Here is an 11638-nt window from a genome sequence, read left to right on the forward strand (position 1 = left end):
ATTAGATTTATTATGAATAAACCTTGTTAAAACAAACAAACATCAATATCATGTCAAAATCATGGGGTGGAAAAAATAAATAAGATAATATGATGACCCACAAAAACCAATGAAACAAACTAGTTTTACAGTAAAATACCTGAGGGGAAACCTTCCCGAAAACAATTCACTATAGTAAAGAAAAGTTTCAAATCTAATACAAAACCTTTGTCCCTAGACTCTACAATCCCCGTAGATGAACTTACAGCAGAAACCTTCTACTGTTTCAGAACATCTGAACTCTTCAATATATGAACACCACCCTTTTGCACGGATCCCAGTATGTGACTATTCAATGATGCATGGCTCCCAATACGTGACTCACTCACCAACTTGAGGAAGAAGAATGTTGGCTGCAAAGTTCTTCACTTCATCAACAATGAAGATCAAGAATCACTTGGTTACAAAACCCTAAGGCGTAAAGACACAGTAGCTTCTTTCAGAGAGAATAAGGCATCGGTTACCTTTTGCATATGTTCTCCTTGTATTCTCATATGTGACAACCTTTAAAATAAGCCTTATATATGTCTAGGGTTGTGAGAAAAGATTACTTACAAAAATACATAAGAATGAGCTGAAAAATCAAATCTGAAAAACTAATTTTAGTAATTCTCGATAGATAGAATTTGTTGAGAGCTGTTGAGACTCATTAAACCTCGATAGATAGCTATCTGTCGAGAGCTGTCGGGAATCTATCCAGCTTTAATGAACATCCCTTCTTCACTTGTTTCTTGGATAGACTTGCATAGCTTTAACACTTGAACTTGAAACCTTATTCATTGAAGTATTAAACACATTCTAGATCTACCTAAATGCAAATAAAGTGCGTTTTGTCAAAAGATTAGTCAATACACGATAACATATGTTCCTAACATGAATCACATATGTCTTAACAGACAATATTAAAAACCCAACATATTGGCAATACAAAAAGTCCAGTCCTTACTAGCAATATCAAAAAGCCCAATTCTCATTGACAACATCAAAAAGTCTAATTCTCATTGGCAATATTAAAAGCCCAGTTCTCAGTGACAATATTAAAAAACTCAATTCTCATTGGCAATATTTAAAGTCCAATTCTCATTGGCAACATCAAAAGCCTAATTTTCATTGGCAACATCAAAAGCCTAATTCTCATTGGCAATACTAAAAGCCTAATCTTTGCTGGCAATATTTAAAGATCCAATTCTCATTAGCAACGCCAAAAAGCCCAATTCTCATTGGTAATATGAAAAGCCCAATCCTCGCTGATAAAATCAAAAAGCCCAATTCTCATTGGCAATATGAAAATCCTAATCCTCGCTAGCAATATCAAAAAGCTCAATTCTTATTGACAACATCAAAAACTCAATTCTCACTAGCAATATAAAAAAAAAAAAAAAGCTTAATTCTCATTGGCAATATTAAAAGCCCAATTCTCGCTAGCAATATAAAAAAAGCCTAATTCTCATTGGCAATATTAAAAGCCCAATTCTCGCTGGCAATATCAAAAAAGCCTAATTCTCATTAGCAACATCAAAAACCAAATTCATATTGGCAATATCAAAAACCCAATTCTCATTGGCAATATTAAAAACCCTATTAAAAGCACAATTCTCATTGGCAATATCAAAATTCTAATTTACGTTAGCACTATTGAAAGTCCAAGCTAACTACTTGACACTATTTTATTAAAAGCCCAAGGTTATTAACACTTGGCAAAATACTATATCATAAGTATTTCACTTAAAAGTCCAATGATGAACAATGTTTTAATTTCTTAAACATTACTATAATATTACAAGCCCATAAAATCTATGGAAATTATCTGTTCTCAAAACCCATGGCAATCGTCTTATAAAAGCCCATGGAAATGTATGATTATTTATCTTCAAAATTATGATATTTATTTATTTCATACCATATCATAAACCCATGGAATTTATATTGTACGAACCCATGGTCACTATTTATATCACACCATTCATAATATTTATTCTCAAAGCTCATGGTAATTATTCATCCTACAAGCTCATCATTTAAATTATGACGTGATTATTGGGAACCATAAACATTACTTATGGTATGGAATTCATCATTTCAAAATAGTAAATATTATTTACAAAGTATTATGAAATAATTATAGCTCATGCTATTATTTTAAATATTACAACTCATTGCCCAAAGATCAATCACAAATATCTATCAAAACCCAAACTACATTGAATATCCACTAATAATAAGAGTCCATGAGGGATGAAAACTCATGGCAATGTGTGTCATTGATCTCCAATTTGTGGGTCCAAATATGTGATGAAAGGAGAACAAGCCCAAGTGAAAAAAGGCATGAGCATAGCCCATCCAAATAGTTCAGCCCGTGTGAATAGGCCCAGTCCAAAGAAGGCAGAGAACTGTACTAGCTAGTCAACTCCCTTCTTATTCATCCTTGACCAAGGTTCTGCCAGAGATAACCAAATCCCTAAGAATGAACTAAACTTTTTGTCATTGCCCCCATCACGTGCATAGTATTCCAAGGTTGTATTAGCAGCTAAAGCCCAATGGGCAATAGGATTTCATCATCTTCCTCAAAGCTCCACCTCCAGTGGAAGGGAGTCATAACCAAGTTACTCAAATCTCAACAAATCAATCTTATAAATGCTAAAAATGTTCAAAAACTGGTTCATGTGCCAAGCCCATGAATCCTACAAGGGAAAATTTAGGAACATGTGGTTTAGAGGGCATAAAGGGATCTCCAGCTGAGCCCTCTGAAGTGGGGTCAAACTTTGACACCGAGCTTGGAGTGTTGAATCCTACTTCCTAGGGTCCAAATCTTAAATGCAGTACCAAGATTCTACCTTAATACCTACCTTAACACCATTGGCTAAACACAATCTTAGAAATTTCAGCATTTAATGCAAGATTACTCAAATATTCACCCATGTGTGACATTGCCCAAAGAAGCAAGGCAGCCCAAAAGAAAAGCTACCATTTATAGCCAAATTCTTGAATTTCAGCTCCATTTGACATTACCCAAAGGAGACAAACACTCAAAAAGAAGTTCATACCATTTTTAGCCAAATCTCATGTGGATACTCTAAAAATTCCCTTACTGATCAGATTTGCTTTTGCTAAATGCTCCTTAAGCTTCACTAAAAAAGGAAAGTACCATCTACTCATGAAGGGGGACAAAATCCTCTCAAAGTCTCCATCAATCATGCCATTTTCAGCCTTCAATTCAGAAACAAGTTCCTTTTTTAATTCATAAAAGCCCATACCCATCAACTCACAAACATTCCTTCTCTTTTCTAACAAAACCCAGCACCATAAAGGCCTCATGATTAGTTACAATTAGTCTCTCTTCACCATGGCCAAAAATAGCCAAGTTCCTTTACCATTTTATTCCCACGTCACCATATATTTGCTCACCAACTCATATAAGAGTAGTTTCCATCATTTACCATACATCCTTCCATATATTCCATGATGGGCATAAGAACCTTGGTTAATATTTACTACACTAAGCTGGTGGTATGTGCTTTTATGAACTAAAAAAGGAACCTATTTCTAAATTGAAGGCTAAAAATTGCATGATTGATGGAGACTTTGAGAGGATTTCATCCCCCTTCATAAGAAGATGGTACTTTCCTTTTATAGTGAAGCTACTTGTAATTATAAAGCCTTTAATCCTTTTTTATTGCTATTATAATGAAGGCCATAATGTCTTGGATACTATGGGAGTTTTCCCTCATATTGACTTAATAATAATAAGGAAAATATATGATTTTTATCATGTAAATACATTTATTGACTATTCAGACGTTACCGCTAGAGGTTTGTCATATTTACTACTGGACCATTTTTTCTCATGTACTTGTTATAATAGCCTACTTTTATATTAACTGACTATGGAGGAAATGCATAATTTTTACTAAGCAAATACATTTGTTAATTTTCCAGAAATCTACTGCTGGACGGTTCTCTTGTTTACTATTGGACTATTATTTAAGCACTTATTGTGGTGGTCATCATTTGTGCTAGCTTATCTTTGCAGGAGTTATTTTTGGGGCTTTATTATAATCTTTGTTTGATGCAACCCGGATCTTGAGCAAAAATGAGCCTTTCACAATTCACCGATAACCTTTGAGTCATATTTCAAGCCCAAAGTCGAGTCTCGGTCTTGGCTTCCCAAATATCATGTGGGCAACGAAAAAAAAAGTTCCCCCGATAATCTCCAAAAAATATTTTATTCAATAAAAGTTAGCTTACTAAAAACGAATTATTATTATTTTGATAACTAAACAATTACAATGGGGGAATGGAGATTTTAACTATAAAGGCCTCCATTGAAAACACTTAGCAGTGCCAACCAGTTGAGTTACAAAGTTCTTAGCATTTAACCAATTAGTATCTTCATTTGATCATAAATAGCAATTATTATACAATGTACAATATCAATTGAAATTGTATTATATCTAAAAGGGGGGAAAAAGCAATTGTAAAATCTCTCTCTCTCTCTCTCTCTCTCTCTCTCTCTCTCGTTTTCCACGTGGGTGACTTGCCTGCCAGCCAGCCAACCTAGTCCCTAGTGGAGACAATATCTTTCATCTCTTAAAGAAAAGGGATTTTGTTCCACAAGTTGCAAACCATCTATTCATTACTTTTCCCCATATAAATATGTATTTAAGCTCTCATTGTAATACAAAAATAGAAACAAAGAAACTTAGATAGTGAGTAAAAAGAGATATAAGCAATTTAGATATAATTTCACTCTAATATTTCTTTCTCTTTATCTTTATATTCCCTTATTTTCCAACAATAATTTTATTCTTCAAATTCTTCAACTAAATATTTGGGCTACCATAAAAGTGGGCCGACTAGTATCTAATGGAAGAGTTTAACTTCACAGCCTGACCCGTATCACTTTCGATTTGCTCTTGCTCGCGCAGCTCTGCATATTTCGCTCTCTCTCTCTCTCTCTCTCTCAACCCTCAAAGCAAGGCACTCAAACGCGTGAGGCACTCAAACGCGTGGAAATCTCACCCCAAGAGCTACGGCCCTGGTACCCGTACCTGGTATCAAATCCTTTGTTCATTCTAGATTCTATTTATCTTCTATTGTAGTTATTTATGATTGTTTGTTTTGTTCCTAGATATCTGTTTGACTTATTTGTAATATGGGTTTTTCTCTATCATGGGTGTTAATTGCTTTAAGATAACCCTGTTGTTTTTATAATACTATGTTTAGAAATGATCTGTGTTTCTCTTGGAATATTAAAGAAACATACTAGTCTGAAACAAAATGATTTTGCTACCAAGAAGTGTGTTATTTATGGCCATGGTGATTAGTGAAAATATTAGTTGTAGAACCTTTTTCGTTTTTGGCAATATGGTTTCATCTTTTGAAGATTTAATTACTTGGAGTTCTTGAATTGTAATGATTTAAAAAATATTTCGGATTAGACTAAATTTTCACACATCAATTTGTGTTGTTTTATTTTTGTTGGGCAGCCACGTGTGCGGAAACCCCCATGGGTTGATCAGGAAGCATGATCTCATGTGCTGCAGACAGTGCTTCCGCAGGAACACCAAGAAAATTAGCTTCATTAAGGTAATGTTTTTGATGGTCTTTGTAGTAATGGTGAATTGTAATTTGTATGCAATATACTTTTAGTTGATTTTAGCTTATTCTTATGTTTTGAACTTTTTGCCTTGCAGTACCGTTAAATTGTTGTAATTGGCTACAGCACAAGAATAGAGGTTTTGGCCCAAGCAAGATCAGATTAGTTATTTCAAAGTTTGAAGAAACTTTTGAGAATTTATGTTTTGCTTTATCTAATGTTGAACCTGTGGTGATTGCTAGATAATGAATATTTTTGCATTACTCATTTGAAGAGATCTATATATCTTGTGTGCAGCCTTTACTTTTTATTACTTACTAGTATGAGGTATTTCAATGGATTCATCTGGTCTACTGTTATGGGCATCAAATATAGGAATATTGCTTATTGAGATTCTAGTTGGTTGCCCAAGGAAGTGAAACTGAATCTTTGAGACTGGCTGCTATTGCTCTTTGATGCCAATGGTTTAATGATTATGGCTGTTTTTTTTGCATTGGTTGGCAGGGTGTGATTAATTTCATTTGTAATATATCCTCTAGATTACATCGTGTGTGTTCTTTGATTGACTAAAAACTGATTATGTGGGTTGACCATGCCTGTTGTTTGCAAACAATTGTCATGACCAACATTCTATAGAGTGATCATGTTAATATGTTCTCTATTTGGGTGTTACTGTTATACCTATGATCTCTTACAATTTCTCTGTAATGCTTTTGCGTTGCACCGCAATGACTAAGATGATTTATTTTTGGCCCTGCCCAACAATCATGGATCAATGTCTCATGAAAATCCCCACATTCTCATCTAGAATGATGACAATCATTATTGACCCCATTCTTTTACTTAATCCAAAATTTAAAATTAGTTGTACCTTCTGTTACCATTAGAGGCCATAATTCTACCCTTAGAAACAGCCAACTAGGAACACACTCGTCTAAGTAACTTGTGGCATTACTCAATCCCTGGCTAGTGCACCTGTAGCCCTCTGATCTATAGGCACCGGACATGGATCTTTTGGCAACTCCTCCAATACATACTTAAAAGTCAAATTCAAAAAATAAATGTAATCAGTTCTCTTTTTCTTTCAATAAAAGGAAGGAAAAGTTGTGGTACAAGTTTACCCTGAACCCGCACTCAGCCTTGGGCAAGAGAAAGAAAGAAATGCTCTCATCACAATCCATCCCTTGCACCAGGCATGACATTAGTAGTTGACTTGGGCTTCTTGTTAGGAAAGCTCATATGCTCAAGAAGCTGGTCCTTGGGTAAGTCATAAGTCCTTAGATCCCTTGAACCCCTAAGTCTTGGGGATCTAAGCAAAACCTTAATAAACATTCACCAAGGTCCCAAACATAATAACCAGTTAATTATCAATCCAAGGCCTGTGAAGCATGAGCTTGATGTGCCTTATCTCCTCTTTGATCATGAAAGTATCAAACCGCAAATGTGGAAAGGCTTGTAGCTATGGCTGTTGATCTTGAGTGTACTTAATTGTACCTGAGGGAAGAGTTCGACAATGAGGTTGTCATCAAAGATGGACTAGTTGGGAGGGAAGTGGTTCCCTAGAAGCAAAAGGGGCAGATCTAGATCTTGGTGACAAAGTTGGCATTGTGGTATTTGGATGGTATAATTATATAACTTAGTTCAATGGATTCATCTAATCTACTACCATTATGTTATTTACGTGTTATTGAGATTCCAGTTGGTTGCTCAAGGAAGTGAGACCGAATTTTGAAACTGACTTGCTATTGCTCTTTGATGCCAATGTTTTAATGGTTATTATGCTATGACGTTTGCATTGGTGGGAATGGTATGTGATGATGCTGTGATCGTCAGTCGAAATGATCATCTAGAAGGAGAGTCGACCAAGGTCGTCCAGAGACTTGCAAGAATACAAGATAAGAGAACACCGGTGTGGTGTCGGCCATAGAACCTCCGATGGTAAAGTCAGATATTTGAGAAGGGAAGAAGTGCTAAGTGTCAAAGTATCAAAGATTCTAGGTTAGATTTTTTGTACCTTCTTTTTTCTAGAGGTTTTAGTATATATACCTGTTTTCTCCTCCGAGCCGTTGGAGGTGTATTGATGGTGGCTTTCAATGTGGTACTTGTAACGCCTGGGTGAGGTGTTCATGGTAAGATCTTCATCCTTCCAACGGTAAAGAGACTCATTATTATTAAGTAACGTTTTCCCATTGATTGTGCATGAATGCCCTTTTCCTCGTCAGATGGGAGCCATATTGGATGAAGACTAAGACTACCCTCGTCTACTGTCTTTTTCTCTGGACGAGGATATTCTTGAACCCATCAGCTGCCCCCCTATTCCGAGGTTGTCCAACTTTGGGACGATCACGGGAGTATGGAGAGTTTTTTTTTGGCGGTTATGGCGCTTAGGGTACTATGTAACGTCCTAGTCAGCCCCAAAATAAAAAATAAAAAGAGAAAAAGTCAGATTTTTAGTTCCCACGTGCCCCACCTAACCCCACTCCCCACCACTCATTTTTCTTATCTCTTACTCTCTTTGACCGGCTCCTCACTTCTCCTTACTTCTCTTTTCTTTCTTTTCTTCTTTTTCATTTTCGGTAGAACACTCCTCTTCACTCCTTCAAACTCTCCCGCCGGTACCTCCATATCACTATTTCCACCATCATTTTTCGGCAAGATCACCAGGAAATTCTTGTGAACCCATAAGCACCTTCACATCTTTTATTTGAGGTAAAAAAATTTAATCTTTTTTGTGGATTTTACACTTTTGCTTGAAGTTATTTTTATCTAAACCTTAATAATGATACCCATGTGATTTATGAGCATTGGAAGTGTTATTTGTGTTTTTATGTATGGGTTTTGTATTGGTGGAATTATTTGATGAGTGGGTATATAATTTGTGCTAATGATGACTACTTAAGGTTTATGTATGGTGGAAAATTTAGGGGTTTTTAAGTTATAACATGTGATGGTTGGTAAATTTAATTTTTCTATTATCATTGGGTTTAATTGGAGTTAGTTGAAGTCCTAAATCTTTTGTCTTGGAGGATATTTTGATTTTGCTTTCATAGATCTCTTAATGATGTAGTGTAAATTTTATGGAGGCTAGTCATAATGTTGGAGATGATATTAAATGGGTTAACTTTATAAATTGGAGTTTATGCCTTGTGAATCAATTTGTTGAGAAACTTTGAAAGTGGAATATGTTATTATTGATGAAGTTAAATATTAGGCTTGCCTAATTAAGTGTTTATTTGGCAATTCTTAAATTGTGGCTAAATACAATTTCAAACTCTATGCTTATTGTGATACGTTTACTTGATATTGTTTAAGTTTTAGCTAATCTCCTTGGAGCTTGGAGAATTAGGCTTTTGCGGTTACGAGATAAGTAGCTTTTTAATGAGATTTTTGAAAAATAATCAATGTTACATAAATGTTGTTTTTGGGTCAAACACATTTTGGGAAATTATACATGGATCTATGTTTTCTTAAAATTGTTGTGTTGTGACCCTATTATATATTATTATATATAAAAATGCATCATATTTGGTATTGCATTTGGGAAAATGCATGAACTGTTGACATGGAAAAATGAGCATCTTTTATTTAATTTTTGATAAGAAAAATCATGGATTTTATGGTGCATTAGAAAATTTAAAGATGCTTATCTTGTCTTAGTACTTGAGAAATTAATAGAAAATCTTTTTGGCAAGAATGAAGTTGAAAACCTTACAAACTTTGTGGAAATAGATTATTTAAAATTTTTCTGAAACTACTTGGATATAAGCTATGCGTTTCAAAGTAAAGTAACCTACGAGCATCATGTAGTTTTAACACCATGCCATGTGTAATTTTTCAGTGATTACCCGATTTGGTTTTCGTAGTCTTTGTGACAACGAAATCAAATTCAGGTCAGTGCTCTTTCACTTTGGATGACGCGTTCTTTCCTGCTGCCCATAAGGGGAAGAGGTTCCTTGATTGTGTGTGGGTGAGGCTACTGTCCATGGGGCCAAGAGACCACATGCAAGAGAGGTCCTATTTAACGCGCTCTCTCTGCTGCCCATGGGGGGAGAGAAAAACCTTGAGGGTATAGATGAGGCTGTTGTCCATGGGGCTAAGAATCTGCATACCAGAGAGGACAATATCATGTCAGTTGTGAATGGGTAGATCCCCTGATCGGTCTATGTGGTAGTGTGATATATTTGTGATAATTTACCGTATGTTAGATTTTATGGCTTTGAAAATTATATTATTAGTACTCACAGATTATGGTATATAGTTTCAAAGTATTTACTTTGAGAAACTTTGTGTTTCATTACTTAATCATTTTTATCATATTATTGTTATTGAAGATGAAACTTGCATTTCCTCCACCCCCATTAATTATGCTACTTACTGGGCTCTATCTCATTTCATTATTTTTATAAACTTTTCAGAGTAGGCAACAATCTTTTAAGACAGCTTTTTTTAGTGGCTAACAGTAGTTAGACTAACTACTGATGGAGGCTGAACTTGGTAATGGAGACATTAGATGATGTATATCTTAGAATAGGCTTAACTCATTCTTTTGTATATTATAGTAATTGTGACTTTATTCCTACTGATGGAACAAGCTGTTGATATGTAATTGTTTATTCAGACCTCTATTCTTTTGTGGCCAATGGTCCTTGTAATTAATGCTTAGAGTTCTGACTTACTTTGAGAGTATATTCAACGAAATTATTATGATAATTCTTGATGTTGGTATTTGATAGGATTTATGTGGATTGAATTGTTAAAAAATGAAAAATTTACAAGTACTTGAGACGTCTTTCTCATGCTTTTGACCCTTTGGGGTTTGGGGCGTGACATACCACCCCCCGCATTAATTGCTCAATAGAGGCGTGGCATGCATCATGGCCACGTGTCACATTCTGACTAGCTAAGGGGTCTCGTTTCCAATGAGACCTTTAAGTTTTCCCGCGTTTTTCAAGGCAAACCTTTCTAACCCTTGCCTTTCTCCCCCCATTTCTCCATTTTTCTCCTGTATTTAGTTTTTCAGACTTCACAGCTAGTCCTTCCTCCTTTCTGCATTTTGCTCTTTGATTTCACAGCTTTTCAGGTTTGCCCTTTTCTACTCATTCTTTCCTTTTAGAGTTTTTATTTCTTCCCTTTTCTGTCGCTCCTTTTTCCTTTTAGAGCTTTAGTTCTCCCTTTGACGGTTGATTATTCTGAAATTAGGCGTATTTCCCCCTCTGTTGCCTTCTTTTTTGCTTGTTTGGGTGCGTTTTTAGGCTCCTCCAGTGATCATTTCCTACAGGTTGGGGATTTTACTCTGAGTGATAGTAGTCTAGGTCTAGTGTTGGGTGACCTGTACCCATTGCTGCACCAATCCTTAGATTGGTTTGGGTTTGTGAGAAAGGCTTTAAGGCAAGAGGTCATAGGTTCTGAGGTTAGATCGAGTGACTTAGAAACGAACCTGTCATCCAGTGCTGGCATGGCTAGGGTCGAGACTGATACGGCTACCTTCGTGCCCTCTTCCGTACCATCATCTTCTCATCCTTCCGTTCCTGCTCCATCCCGAGCGTTTCACGCTCTCAAAGAAGAGTGTTCCTTATGGGGATACATTTAGAAGGTTTAGGGATATGTTCCAATTCCCTGATGAGACTCGGGTTCGTCTTCCTAGAAAGGGCGAGAAATCATGTACTTTTGCCCATGGTAAGGTTTGTTTTTATGATTCTGCATTCTTATGCGGCCTCAAGTTTCCTGTCCGTCCATTTATAACAGAACTTCTCCATCATCTGAACATAGCTTCGGGCTGTATGGTGATTTGGACGACCATAGCTGATGGGGATATGATTACTCTAAATGAGTTCGTCTATCTTTACCGTCTGAAGGAATCTAAAGAGTTTAAATATTATGAGCTTGTTCCCTATGATAGAAGGTCTCATCTCATCGTCGATTTTCCTTCCCCCTTCCGTTACTAGAAGTCTAGATATTTCTTTGTGTCAGGCGACGGTTAGGAGAACTTTTCTGATGACTTCT

General features: G+C 35.9%; 1 long non-coding RNA gene across 1 annotated transcript; it reads left to right on the plus strand.

Annotated features, from left to right (window-relative positions):
* Positions 1-4886: 4886 nt before the first annotated feature.
* LOC142642747 (uncharacterized) lies at positions 4887-10267 on the plus strand. The gene is made up of 4 exons (XR_012845729.1): positions 4887-5090; positions 5526-5625; positions 5733-8344; positions 9474-10267. It is a non-coding gene; the product is annotated as an uncharacterized LOC142642747 (long non-coding RNA).
* The last annotated feature ends 1371 nt before the right edge of the window (positions 10268-11638 follow it).

Source organism: Castanea sativa, chromosome 7 (genome assembly GCF_040712315.1).
Source record: "Castanea sativa cultivar Marrone di Chiusa Pesio chromosome 7, ASM4071231v1".
Lineage (NCBI taxonomy): Eukaryota > Viridiplantae > Streptophyta > Magnoliopsida > Fagales > Fagaceae > Castanea > Castanea sativa.